Source organism: Anser cygnoides, chromosome 3 (genome assembly GCF_040182565.1).
Source record: "Anser cygnoides isolate HZ-2024a breed goose chromosome 3, Taihu_goose_T2T_genome, whole genome shotgun sequence".
NCBI classification, from domain to species: Eukaryota; Metazoa; Chordata; class Aves; order Anseriformes; family Anatidae; genus Anser; species Anser cygnoides.
In genome coordinates, this window is record NC_089875.1 from 23,608,195 (window position 1) to 23,622,993 (window position 14,799).

Consider the following 14,799-nt stretch of genomic DNA (forward strand, 5'->3'; position numbering starts at 1 on the left):
AGAAGGACTTGTCAGCAATTTACCATGGGAGAAAGAAGTGGACTGATAACACAGATAACACCAGCCGTGAGGATGTACTTAACATGAACAAGATGCACGCTCTGAATGCGAATACATGGCTCTGGCTTCTGTATTGAGAGCTTAAGGCCAGATGCTCAAGGCACCTGCAGGAAGATGTCTGTACTGCCCCAGGTTCTGAGGCTTGGTTCACAGAACTGAGAAAACAGTACTAGGACCTAATGGGGATCAGTAGATCAATAGGTCTAACCCAACAGCTGTGAACACTGGGGAAGTACAAAGGGTGCAAATGCAAACAGCAGCCAAACTCTTGTTCTCCCTAAAGAGCTTCTTTTGTTTGTCAGAAACCAAGTTCTGGGCTAGATGGTCAGGTTTGGCTTGGAAGCAAAAGCTTCAGGCTCACACAACAGTACAGAGCACATACCAGTGCAGAACATGCAGCACTACAGGACCGTCCATCCATGGGCTCCTAAAGGGTGCCCCTCTCAGGTAGGGCAGCGCTTGGATTTCACCCCGAGAACACGTCCTGGATTGAGAGGTAATCTTATCTCAGGCACATCACAAACACTGTGCAGCTGGTTCTGCACCAGCCCGACATAAGGTCACCTCCACAGCTCTGCTCCCTCCCGGCACACAGAACAGCTGTGACCTGCTCGGAGCAGCGAGCTGGCTGCACAGGGTAGCGAGGCTCTGCTGTCCACATTGTGCTGTTCAAACCACTGACAAAAAAAAAAAATCAGGCTGCTTTTCTACACGCAGATTGGGAGCAAGGAAAAGAGTCCTTTTAAGGCTGGTGCAAACATTTCTGCAGGAAGAAAAAAAGAAACCTTTGTATTAACTCAGAAACATCCCCCCAAACTCCACCTACTTCCTTTTAAAATCTGTTGCCCAGGTCTCCAATGCTGTGCCTAGAATGGTACTAGCCTAGTTTCGGAAGGGAGAAGGAATCTCTAAAATGATTTCTACCCTTATTGTGAAGAAATTCGTAAGTAGAAATAAAGGATTCCAGAGAGTTACAACGCATGGCACCTATCTCCCGGCATCTATTGATTTTAAACCTTGTTTCAGCCTTGACCTCTGAGCTGTATTTGCATTTGTTGTGCAATACCTGGCAAGGCAGTGCCATGCATAAGGTGTCAGCTATTCAAGTCTTCAATGAAATCATCAGAACAAATACAGAAGAAAAAGTCACCAGACCAGTATGGCAGCTGTATGGGGTGAAGAAAACTGTGCTTGACTTGAGAAAGAAAGTATAAGATAAGGCTTTAGACAGGGAGAGAACAAAAAGGAAAAAGATATATATACTACACATAAGGAGAATGGGAGCATGATGCTGCAAGCTCCTGCAAATGAGCTGCAACGTAGCTGTGGCACAAACATTTCAAAAAGCATTAGTTCAAGAATATTTTGGATAATTACTCTATAAAAGCTCTAGGGACAGGATTTTCAAAAGCACTGAAGTGCCCCTTCCCCTCTGCTGCCAAAATCCAGGGGGGTTTCTGCTGTTGACATCATCAGGAACCACGTTAAGCTGAATCACACTACTTTTCAAAGTCTCTCTGAAATATGTGCAACACAGCCAAATAGTACAATTCCTATAGGCCTACTTATATTTACTAGGCAGTCAAACTAAATTTGCTATATGATCCATGAAATCATAAAAAGCAGAAAGCTATATACAATGAAATAAGCCCGAGCTCTTAAGCTCAATGCACAATTTTACACTATTATTTTTAAATACGATAGCAATGCCATAACAAATGCAAACTGCTGTCTTCGAGACTGGTCACGCTTTTGGAAGGCTATCACTGGAGTAAACTGTGGAAGCAGCATGAGGGCCCCCCTTTCATATGCTTTCACCAAATCCAAAATTTGCTGGAGATCTATCCGTTCCCCTTGTTGCTTGTGACAAGGAGGAAAAGTACGATGGGGGAAGTGTTTTGTTGGTGGTGGTTTGTTGGCTTTTTTTTTTGTTTGCTTGTTTTTTGAGAAAGAGTGAAGAATTGTTTAAGAAGTCCTTACAGGAAGACTTACTTCAGGCACAGCTATCCCCAGGAAGACAACTCCCAGTGAATTAATTCTGTTATCCTGTGGGAAAATGTTGAGGAAGAGAGGATGGTCTTTGATTCAGTGTAGGATGGGTGCTTTCACAGATGAATTCATAAACCCATAGACACGTGTAATGTTATAGCCCCTAAATTGACATTATTTTCCTTGTTTCTTTCTTATGCAGACTATAAACTGTTTTAAAAAGGAAAAAAAAAGCTTGGAAAAGTCAACGCTACTAGGAAGGTGTCAGAAAGTGAAACAGAGGAGGCAAGCCCTCTCTTATTACCACTGCCTTGAGGAGGAGAAAGGGTACAGGTTTTCTTTACCACGATGCCCTCCTGTTCACCGTCCCCTGCCACCCACATGACTGGGTGAGCCATGCTGGCAGCCTCAAAGGTGGCATGGCCACAAAAGCCATGGAGACAACAGGGATCAGGAGATGGGGCTGGCTCTGGCATGGCAAGGGAAATGCCATGCTGAAGAGAGACTCTGGGGTCTTGATGGCTGAGCCACCCCCTTCCAGTGTTTTACTGGGACACCAGACCCCTCTCCTGAGGCCACTGACCATTAAAAGGAGCAGAAGCTCCCTGATCCCTCTCTTGCCTCATCAGGCAGGGTCAGCTATACACTCTGGATAAAAAGCCCAAAGCCTCTCACTAAGGACTCTAGCAAAGACATCAGAGTGGGACAAATGCTATAAATACAGCACCTCCCACTTACCACACCTGCAATCAAACGCTAAAGGTAATGTGCCAAGTTGGAGGATGGTCATTTGAATTTGCAAAACTCTACTGGGATGCCTAACTGCAGTGCAGATTTTGCCTTGTGTCTTTCCCCATAGTAATGTGTATCCCTGTCCAACTCCTTTAACCCATCTGCAGGCACTAAAACACCCCAGGGCGATTTACGGCCAAACTCATCCCAGAGTGAGTTCCCTGTAGTCAGGGAAGAGCTGGAGGTGGCCTCTGATGCTGAATGACAAGCTGAGGCCAACGTGGAAGATCAGAGGTCACAGCACCACCTATCTGTCACGGAACCGCTGGGACATGCCTCCTCATGGTGACTTTGTCCCATGTCATGCATTCACGTATGCCTTTCCCAAGAGGACAGGCATGAGTCAGGGAGCAGCTCTTGGCACAGCCACACAAGAGACAATAGAGAAAGGAGTGTATTATTGATGACAAAGAAAGCATTTTTGTTTGGTTTTGATACTTTCCAGCTTGAGGGTGGGTGAGGTTGTTTCATTTTTACAAAGCCTGCTCTTGAGGTCAGATCTGGCAAATCACCAGCATTCTTACAAACTCAGTGCCCAGACTCAGTCATTAATGCACCAGCCCATTAATGGCTCCTCACATGGCTGACGATTTCTTTTTTTTCACTGGAATTTATTTACAGGGACTGCAAATTGTAACTAGAGAAGTATCTCTTCACTGCCCTCCTTTCTCCCTCCACGTGGCTGTCCTCTCTTGTCTTTTCATCTGGGTTTTGTTGTGTTTTGCATCAGCACAGTTTTATTTATGCCACATAAAAATTCATAAATAATGCCTTTGTGACCAGTGAAAAATTAATAGGGAAATGGCGTGTTGTGCCACATCAAGGGTATCAGAGACGAGCTCAGAAATCAGAACAGACACATCAGTCCCTGTGCTGTTACAAGGCCTCATGTGAGGATCTCTGGCTTCAAGCCACATCTCTGAACTCAGCTCTTTCTGGATGGCAGTGGCTGGTTACCTTCGCTTCATCACCGCAAACCCAGACCAACTTCTTGTTTTGAGAAATGGAATTTGTGCATCCCTAAGAAAGTTCATTTCTCCTAGATGATGCATCACACCTGCAGCAGCCAAAAGAGGCTCTTCTCCTTCATACAAAACTACCGTGGAGCTGCCGAAAGACCTGACACAAATTGCTGCTCCCACAGAAGTAGGAGAGGCTGAGGCCAAATGCTCCTGTCATCCTCAGGGCCTTGGTGATCCTTGTTACATACAGCTTGGCATTCCTCATTTTTCAGCCTCCACTAATGTTAGGTGGCTCCTGAAACAGAAAAAGCACATGTGCTCCCTGCTCCAAATCTCTTACACAGAAGAAAAAATAGTGAGGTGAAAGAACTGGATGGAGATGGGTTATGGCAATAACAGGATACAAATATTTAGCCATATGCTTGGTATTACACAACAGAATACATTACATAGTGTACATGTAGTATATATAAATAATAATAAACTGGAAGTACGTAAGAAAAGAAAGAACATCAAGATCACAATTGCCAAGCAAGAAACGCGTCACCACTGAACATGACCATGAAGCCAACCAGCCACGTGGTGCAGGGTAAAACTGGGATCTGTGTCACCCCCCGTGTGCATAGCAGTTACATCTCCCACTCACTGTCCATTTCTTTTCTCTGTAAGATTTTCCTTTCCTTTGTGCCTGATTGATACCACAGAGGCTTAGAAAGAAACCTTTTTAAAAAAAACACAAAAGACAACTATGCTTCTTCCACATGAGAGATAAAGCATGAAAAATACAGCATACATAATAGAAAACTCTTAGGAGGGGGGCACATTGCATCTTCCTCGGGCTTGATTTGAGTGCTGACAGGAAAAATGGAGGCAAAAGGAGGCTGCAAGTCCCCACACACTGGTAATTCTTGCCCTCATTGGTGTCCTCGGGCATCAGATTTAGCTGCCCAGCATTAGCTGTGAACAGCACACATTCATGACATCCTTCAGGACATCACTGCATGGGCACAGATCAGCAAGCGAGATAGCACCTGCCCACCCTCGTGGAAGAGACCATGCGGTCCAGATGAAGAACTTGTGATGGAGATTTCTTCTTTTCCCACTACCATTAGCATTAAAAGGACCAGAAGAGAATATGATGCAGAGAAGCAAACAACTTCATCCTAAAATTAGATTACTTAATATTCCAAGTACAAGAATACGAGAGGATCCTCCCTGGCATCCAACCACACAGCTAACTCCTCCTGCAAAACAGGCTGCCTAGCCAGTCCCGTTTAGAAATTTCTTTAAAAGCTCATTTCTGTGCTTTGTCTCGTTGCCCTCTCTGCCTGCCAAAAGCAGCCTAACTTTCCCAGTTTTGGCAGCTGTTTTGTGTATGATGTCATTTTTCAAGTGCTTTGCAGTGTGCTACAGCATTTGAACTGTCCAGGCTGGGTTCAGCATTTACCCCCACCACCACCTATGGAGAACAGTGCCTCAAAGCATCAGGCACTGTGTCAAGAAGGCAGAGCCACGTGCAGCAGGGTCGGTGCTGTGCCACGGGCCCCATCCCAGCACTACCTGCTGGGCTCAGCAATCAGCGCATGAAGTCCCGGGAGGAGGAAAATGGCCACATAGTGCCATCCCTTTGAAAACACTGCTGCTTTGTCATGATTAGCTGAATCATGACAGATTTCCACACATCCACTGGGGAGCAAGGTGCACAGTGACTTCACTGGGGTGGGCAGCACTACCTTTCTTTGTAGGTATTCCTACCCGGCTCTGTAGGACAAGGGCTATGCGGTCACACCTCAAGGGCCTATAGGCAACACGTTTTATGTTCCTTTTCACCTACCCTCCACACTGGAGGATTTCAGCCAGATTTGACAGAAAACAAATGCCTTGAAGTAAATTACTTTCCAACATGCTTTGTGAAGAGAGGTGGCATGGTGGCAAAGAAACACCTGAGAGCTGAAACTTCAGAGCACCCAGCTGAGGGAAAGGCTGTAATTAAGGCTCACTGCATAGCGCACACAGAATTAACACAGGCTGTCCAACACCCTTCCTGTCCCCCAGTTTTCACCAGTATAAGCTTAATGTCCCAGGCCATACTAAGTGATGAGAAAAATAACCTCAGTGTGCTATCATTTTGCTGAGAGAGTCAGAAAGAAAGCACTGACCTATTTAATGGATAGCAGATACTGACCTGTTAAAGAGGGTAGCATATGTGGAAGACTGCGGTTATCCAGCAAAGCTTCTCCTAACTTCTTAACAAGGTGGTGGCACATCAGAGAAGTCTTCAGCCATGCAGTACACAGCTGAACCAGGGAATAAATATAGTGAAGTATACAGCTACAGAATTAAGGCTAAGACACAATCACAGGATTCAGCCTATTGACTCTCAGAACAGGTAGGTTCAACCCTCCGTCAATTTATTAATGCACCATAAGTAAAACAGTGCACTAATTAGCAGAGAGGATCAGCACAGTCAGATACTCTGAGAAACATTTAGGTCTCACTCAGACTGACTCCTTTCTGAAATACCGCTAGTTTACTTTTACTCATGCAGGCGAGTATTTGCCTATCATTTTAAAAGGCAACACTTCCTAATGCCCTTTAAAACACACAGCCAGGCAGCAGTGTCATTACTCTCTTCGTATGCAAATACCAAGATTTTCATAAGCAAGCAAAACTGTAGGGCAGACAGCACACTCATTGATGCCACTGAATTTCATCAGCACAGCTCTTATCAGAACATTTTCTGGATAAGTCTATTTCTTTAGTGTCAATTTGACACATCCCAGCACAAAGATCAACACCCATTTCACCCTCATCTGCTGAGCTGAGGGTTTTTTCTCCCATAGCAGGCCTACTCTTTTGGCAAGGGCCCCCGCTGTTGGCCCATTTTATAGCTTTCTTTAAACTGCAGGGCTTCACGCACATTCACAAGTCAGAGGTTGATCTGCAGGACATCCCCACTGCTCTAAGTGCCTGCACAGAAAATAACCAGCAGACCAAAGCTGCTATTGTGCTGTGCTGGAGGACAGCACAACGCTGGCTTGTGCCATGGAACAGGGGGACCTGAAGAGTGCCAGTTTGCTCTGAGACTGCAAGTCTCCTCCTACCATGGAAAAGAAGGTTTTCCTTAGACATGAGGCTGTCCCTTAGCAGAAGTCAGCATCACTTGTGAGTGCCTGGCTATCTCCATCTGCACCCTGCCTCCCTCCTCACCTTCACCTGTCCCCACCAGCTCCCTCCCTGTCCCCCAGCTCAGCAACCTCCTGCTGCCCACTCCCATCCCAGGGCAGTCAGCACCCAGACCCCAACCACCTTCAGCTGCGGGTGCAGAACCAGCCTCAGACCGCCTGTGGAGCACGGCCAGCTTGCTGAGGGGCCAGGGTACTGCCTCTGCCCCTTTTCTAGGGCACCAGGCATCCTGCCCAGCTCCTCCACAGCCAGACACCAGTCTTCCCTGTTACCATGTGGATATACAATATGGCACAATAGGAAAGGGAATCCCATAAAGTCCTGGTTCCTCTGTCAGAGGACAGCTGGGTCATCCTGCCATGGGTTAGGAGAGAGGGCAGGTCCACTAAACATACTACAAAGGAAGCAGCTGGCACAGGATCCATGGCCATGCACATCAAAACCCCAGTGATGATTGCCTACAGCCTCAGGGTTCATCCCAGCTAATGATCCAAGGATGAATTCACTCTACAAGCAGGTGCCTTCATGGTGTGACGGCTGCAGGACCAGTCCCAGGCAGCTAGAGTAATGGCACTTGAGTTGCTGGGAGCCTTTAGGCTGGGCTGAATTCAAGTCCCTCCCCAGCTTGTTCATACTGCCAGGGGAAGAAAAAACAAACCTCATGTCCATGTGTTCACCTGGCATCCAGGAGACAGCCAGCAGCAATTTGCCACATCGCATTAGGGCACTCTGTCAATCCCAATCTCTTTGAAATGTAAAGATGTGATACTTAAGAGCAGCAGGCAAGACCTTCTCTTACCATGTATGTGGCCAGCAGCAAGCCCAGCAGCTCACACAGGTTTGGTCTGAAACCCTCAGAGCAGCTGTATCCCAAAGAAATGTTTAAGAATAACAAGCACATCAGCACTAACCAAACCCTGGTCATTTCATTGCAGTTATCACATTGAAAGCCACACAGCCAGCAAATTAAACAAGCTAATCCAGCCAGTGTCAAACACTGCCAACGCACATCAGTGAAGATGACGGCAGGCTTTGCCCTTGGCTTCTGCAAGACAGGCAGCGTGCTCTTTATTTGCTCTTCTGCGATAACAGGTATTGAATGCCATGCAGGTGTTAAGTCTGGAGAAAAAAAAAGCTGTCTCTCCAAGGTCTTCATGCCTGCAGGGAAGATGCAGCATCGGTGCATCTTCACTCTCCCCATGCTTATTCGGCCACATGTTATAATAGGGACCTCAGTATTGTGTGGCCAGTGTACAGAGGAATTTTGTTTGCAGCCTCATTGTTGGTATATCAACTGACATTTATCTCAGCTCTCTTCCTCTCCTTTATTGTGATTCATGCTCCATACTAATTAAACAGCACATGACAAATACATCATTATTAACAGCAGCTGGAGAGCTAGTAAGTCTTGCAGCAGTCTAAATGGAAAAGCCATGCACTGCAATAGCATCCTCTTGGTGCTGAGACAGGGCTAATGAAGAACGCTGAGCTGAGACAAGGCATCAGCACCTCCTGCCAAGTGCCCATAAAGAAGTTCCAGACCCTCAGCAGTGAAGGACATCTGTGTGCTATGTGCACAGACAATAGCAGGTAATACCAAGTCCTCATCTTACTGCTCTGGTTGTGTGCTGTTGGATGAGGGTAGCTCAGCTGACGCCACCTCCCCTTACCCAGTCTGCAGTCATGGGGAGACCCTTTGTGTGCTGGATATCTCACTTTGCACAGGGATGCTGCTCCACATCTAGCCCAGAAAATCTACCAACATAACTAATTTCCATCCTCAGCTTTCTCCTCCTGTTCTAGGGTACCTCAGAAAAATGAAGCAGCTTGCACTGATGTGCACTGCGGGGGGACAAAAGCAGATCATCAGCATCCTAGAGCCAGGCCAAAGGAAAAAGATTATAGAAAACAAAGTTATCAAGTTATTGTAAATGGTAGCCAAGAGTTAAAAATCCCGTGCATATGCTGTGAAGCTCTTCTTTCCAGGGGGCAATTGCTCAACAGCCTTTTAGGATCCTGTATAGTTATTTCTTTTTTTTTTTTTCTATTCATCTTCTGTTTGTCCCTATATACAAAAATATTGCTGTCAGACAACACAGCAATGAGAAAGGAGCAATGATTTGTGATGATCTGGTGGAAGAATTCTTGAAGAATAAGAACTAGATGATGCACTTTTACAGCAAAAGCCTGCATTTTTCATCACTGTTGTCACAGGTTTATTTATACAGAGCAATTCATGTAGAAAACTTCCCCCTAGCACTGGGCAATCCAGGGCACAGCCACACTGAATATCACAGCCCACAACTGCAAAGCAAGCTTGTACGAAAAAAAAAAAGGGGGAGGGATTGACCGAAAGACCTTCAGGGATTTTACATCCTTAAAGGCTTCTGGGTTCAGGGGATGTTCCCAAAGCTGAAGTGTCTGAGGTATTTGCACAGCATACGACAGTAACCCGGCATAGGAAGGGTGTCTCCAGCAAAAGACATTAAAGCCTGGAAAAGCAGACAGATTTTGACTCCTTGTTTAACTAGGAGAAGCTGGAGATTTTCTTTTTGTTGCTGGCAAAAATACAACGTAAAGGTACTCCTGCTAGATTTAGAAAATTGTTTCATGAGTCAGGCAAGCACGAGAGAAACAAACTGCTGTCAGTTCACTGGCAAAGAAAACAAAGCTGTAATCCCCCTCCTTTGGTTTCATTCCCTCCCGAGTGCTTCTTAAAGTACAGGTAAGCCAGACATCACAGAAATCCTTTTATCCTCCACTGGAAAACAGCAGCTTCTGGAGCAAACAAGCCATCCTTATGCTGAGCAGAAGGAGACAGCAGGCTGCCACAAGCATTTCACACATGCAAAACCCAACGTTGGGAGGAAGGCCAGACAAACCCACTTAGGCAGCCTGTTTTTCTAGGACTCCTACAATTCCTTATGACTTTCAATCAATATTGTGACTAAATCCTCACAAATAACAAACTCCTAATTTCAGTCTGACAGACCTCCGCCAGTTCCCATGAATATTTTGGCAGTCAGACCTTCTGCAGAAGCTACTAGATAACACTGTTTTTTCCTCTGTATGAATAAATATCTACATGCCCATTTTTATGTTTGCATGAGCTGCAAATGCCAGCCCGGTTTCCCAGCACAGATGGAAAAAGCAAGCCCACTAGGTAGCTCTCTGGCACCTGAGCCACCAAAGCGATGGAGCAGTCACGGCCTGCTTCTGACCACGGCAAGCCCTTTCACCAGGCCACATCCCAGCTCTGGAGGAGACTTTCCAAACTATTCAGCTAAACAAGAGCAACAGAGACCCACAAAATGGAGGAAGAAGCCACCAGAACCAGCAGCACCCCAACTGTTTCACCCTCAGCTTTGCTGCAAAGCACCCCTGGAAGCCCTCCGTGTCCCACCTGCCTCCTGAGGTGCTGGGGGCTGCCACAGTGCCCAACCAGCTGTCCGTACCACCCTGCTGCTGGGATCAGGATTCACCTCTGAAGGGAAGGGCATTGAGGTATTGGAGAGACAAGCAGCATTTGGGAAAGATGTCCCAGGAGACCACCGGCACATGTGCAGGGCAAGAAGGAGACCAAGCAAAGTGGTATACTGCATGAGAGAGGGAGCACAGGCCCCGGGTCAGCCTGGCTGGATGCCATCAGGCCCTAGGTAAGGGCCCGTGAACAAGGCCAGACACCACCCAAGCAGGAGCACAGCACATCCAGCCTCCCTGGCACGAGAGCTGAGCTGTGCCCACACCCACAGAGAGCTCCACCAGAAACACAACAAAAACAAATCCACCAGCCTTTTGCCCCATGCAGGCCAGAGTCCATCTTCACCCAGATCTGCAGCAAAATCCACGAGCACTTGGCATGGGTTTGATCCCCACAGCAGGATCGGTGGGGGATCCAGAACAGCTAGCACATCTGCCCAGCAGGCCTGAGCCATGCCCATGCCCCTGGATACCTTTTCTCTGGGACCTGGCACAGAGTTTCCTGCATCGGAGCTACTACTCTGAGGCCATGTGAGGCAAAGCTCTCATACCACACTGTGACTGCATCTTCAGCCAGCTCCCATCCTTTGAGGCATTAGGTTCCTTCACCCCTCATTTTAACAGATCTCATCAGCTACACCTGACCTGCATTTCCTGCGCTTGGGCACTGTCTGCCAGTGGCAGCCCCATTCATTAACCCTCTGCTTAAGATATGTAAGTATAGGATGGTTCGCTTCTGTGTTCTCCTGGCCCTCCACCTGTAAATCGTCTCTCCCATGACTCATCTGATTACTTGCTGTCAGGGACTGGTAGCTGGGCTAAAGCTGATCCTCCCACCCAGGACACAGAAATCAGCAGACACGGCATCTGCACCAGGCTGGTGGTAAGCATGTGAAGCCAGGCACTGCTTTCAAAAAAATAAAAGTAATAAGTAAATAAACACCTGTATCATTTGAGTGCTGATAATCTTTTTATCACTCCCCTGCACCCGCCTGGAAGGATGAGCAAAGTCCCACAGCTCACAGCACAACCCAACTGCAGCGCAGCAGAGCCCCGAGATGCCTCCCCAGACATCCCCGGGCAGAGGAGGGCAACACAGATGTGGCAGAGGCTGCAGGACCCTTTAGGGCTGAGCAAATACCACAGCACCCAGCCCCGGTGAGGTTTGTCACAGCTCCCACGCTAGCTGGTTACAACTACCTTGGGCACACAGGCCGTAAGGTGATGCAGCAGGACACACTCAAGGGGAATTTAGCAAGGGGATGTGATAGGGATGGCATCAGCATGCAGAACTTTTGCTGTCCTTGGCAGACCATTGGACTGAAACTCACTCATCATGCTATAGGCAACACAGAATTAATTTGTTCGGGCACAAATGACATTTTTGTTATCGTTACCTGGTGACTCAGCACTTTATTTTTCATTTCTGCCGTTACAAATGAGACAAGAGCCTCTGAAAAAGGAAGGCAGACAGATGTGAGTCTTGTGATAGGGACAATGGAGAAATGTGCTGAAGAGCTGGTACCACTGGCACGACACGTGAGCCCTGCGACAGCTGGTAGAGGAATGAGTGCAAGTGATGTGAAGCCAAGCCATGTAAATTCATCATGTGCGCAGGGAAATCTCTCTGCATCTGCCAGCACCAAGTGCGTCAGAGCTCAGGCACAGAGCGGAATCTTACACCCGCTGAAGGCAGTGGCAAGGCTCCCGTGCACCAGGACGCATTTCTTAATGCTTTCTGTAGGTAAGAGCCAGGATCCCTGCACAATTTGTTTGCTCTCTTACATCATGAGAAAGCAAAGGTTGTTTGCTTGGAAAATAAAACACAATGGCTTTCAGCAAGATGTTAAAGCAGCCAGCTCACCGACACCACACTTCAGAGGTGAGCCTGCATTTTACATCACTGAAGCAACGTGATGTTACTTGGGAAGAGGATCAGAGCCCAGATTTTCAAACCCAGAGCGGCTCTGCTGCTGTGCCGCTGCCACCCCCTGATGCGTGGCACTGCCTGCACGTCCCACGCCTGCCAGCCCCAGAGGGAGCTGCGGCCAGCACACCTGAGCACCCCAAGCAGAAGGGGACAGGTTGTCCTGGTCACTGCAAGGCGCATTACCCACAACAAAAGGTTAGCAAAAGTTCTTACAGTTACATCATATTTCAGGTAACGTCGGTGGAGGTCTTATGGAAATTACCACTCCTCCTTTGGGTCAGGACCAATAACTCGCAATGGGCTAAGGGCCAGTTTTATCCCAACAAGCCTGCACTCCTCTTGTGCTTGTACAGAACGGGTGTCCCACGAGAACCAGCTTCTTCTTAATCTGTCAAAAGTGATAGCATTCTCATAATAAAATCAACAGCCCTCCTCGATTGCTACAGGCATAATTAAAAGAAATTGACTGACATTTTAATACACACTGCTCTCGGATCAGTAAAGGGGTTGCTGAAAAGAGTCCTTGGCCTTAAACTATAAAATGTGAGCTTGTCAAGAGGGAAAGTGTTATGGCCCTAGCCAGTACTTGGGCTTCAGTTATGAACTAAAACTAACACAATTCAACTGCAGCTTAACTGAGACAATAAACAGGAAGATTTTGTGCTCCGGTAGGTAAAGAGTTGGAAGCTGAATAGCTCCTACTTGCTTTCTGGAGAGAGAGAAGATGAAATTCTGACTCTTTCTATCCTGATTGAGACTTAAATTCATTGCTGTTGGTATAAGCTGTCCCAGGGAATTCAGCAGAGGCGTTCAACACTGCAGAAAGTCCTGGAGGGGAGGAACGGACTGGGCAGGTGTCCTGGTTCCCGTTAGGACAGAGTTAATTTTCCCTCCTAGTAGCTGGTAGGGTGCTATGTTTTGGATTAGGATGAGAAGAGCGCTGATAACATGCTGATGTTTTAATTGTTGCAGAGCAGTGTTTACACCAGGCCAAGGACTTTTCGGCTTCTCGCTCTGTCCTGCCAGCGAGCAGGCTGGGGGTGCAGCAGGAGCTGGGAGGGGACAGACCCAGGACAGCTGACCCAAAGTGGCCAAAGGGGTATTCCATACCATCTGACGTCATGCTAAACAATATATAGGGGTGGCTGGCCGGGGTGGGGGGCCGGCTGCTCGGGGATAGGCTGGGCATCGGTCAGCGGGTGGTGAGCAATTGCGTTGTGCATCACTTGTTTTCTTACACATTATTATTATTATTACTATTATCATTATCACTATTATTATTATTATTGTTATTATTATATTCCTGTCTTAATAAACTGTCTTTATCTCAACTCACCGGCTTCACTTTCCCGTTTCTCTCCCCCATCCCAGAGAGGGAGGGGGGAGGGTGAGTGAACGGCTGTGTGGTGTTTAGCTGCCAGCCGGGTTAAACCACAACAGCAGGTCCAGGGCCCCGGCCAGCAGGAAGGATGTTGCACCTGAGATAGCCAGGCACAAGGAAATGTGGGAGCATGCCCTGCCTTGCAGCTCAGCAAAGAGGTGCTTACTGTGGATCTCTCAGAGCAACAGGGTGGCAAAGTGCTCTCTCCTCGTCCTTCACACGCACCCTTCTCCTCCAGGAGGGGCAAACATCTCCGGGAGGGAGCTGCACAGAGTGCTTGCAGGGCTCAGGTTCCTTCATAGCCCTGCAAGAAGACAGAGCTCAAACAAGGATAAAACACAAATGTATCAAACTCATCAGCTTCCCTTACAATTGCTCCACGATGAGTCAAATGTCAAGTTTTGGAGAATTTGCCCAGCTGGAGATAAATGGATAGACAGATAGTTAATCTGTTTCCCTCTGCAGGAGAACTAACTGTTGTTGTTTCCCCATGACAGTTCCCAATCTCCAGAATACATCTCCACAAGGTACAACAGGGTCAAATTAAAGCATGAAGACTGTACCTCTGTGCCAGCCATGGATCAAGAATATATGGCAGAGCTTATTAATAACTTTATTCCATGTCAAGATAGGTTTCTCAAGACCAGCTACAATAAGGGTGTATTAAATCAATCACAATCAAAACCCAGTCTGCCTTGAAGTGACTTCCAATTAGAAAGCAGTAACAGTATTAAAGGGCTCAGACAGCCAAATTAAAGAGCTACACTGCAGAGGAATCATTTCCCAGAGGGCTGATTTTCATCATCCTCAGAAATAAAAGCCTTCAGAAGTTCAGATTCCTCATCAAAAAACACATTATCAAATTAAAAGACTTGCTAACATTATGCCACCATCAAGTTTTCCCTTTCTGGAGACTTTCTTTTTTTTTTTCTTCTACCCGACTACCACCAAACTGAAAGGATAAAATCATGAAGCGGTGCCTTCTTCACATCTGAATGCCCACATTTGATCTGAAATCT

The 14,799-nt window shown here is 47.0% G+C and overlaps 1 long non-coding RNA gene across 1 annotated transcript; it reads right to left on the bottom strand.

Moving 5' to 3' along the window:
- Positions 1-3,503: 3,503 nt before the first annotated feature.
- LOC125182025 (uncharacterized) lies at positions 3,504-11,238 on the bottom strand. The gene is made up of 4 exons (XR_007160889.2): positions 10,943-11,238; positions 5,989-6,100; positions 4,450-4,523; positions 3,504-4,098 (listed from the first exon to the last, which is right to left on the bottom strand). It is a non-coding gene; the product is annotated as an uncharacterized lncRNA (long non-coding RNA).
- Between the last annotated feature and the right edge of the window lie 3,561 nt (positions 11,239-14,799).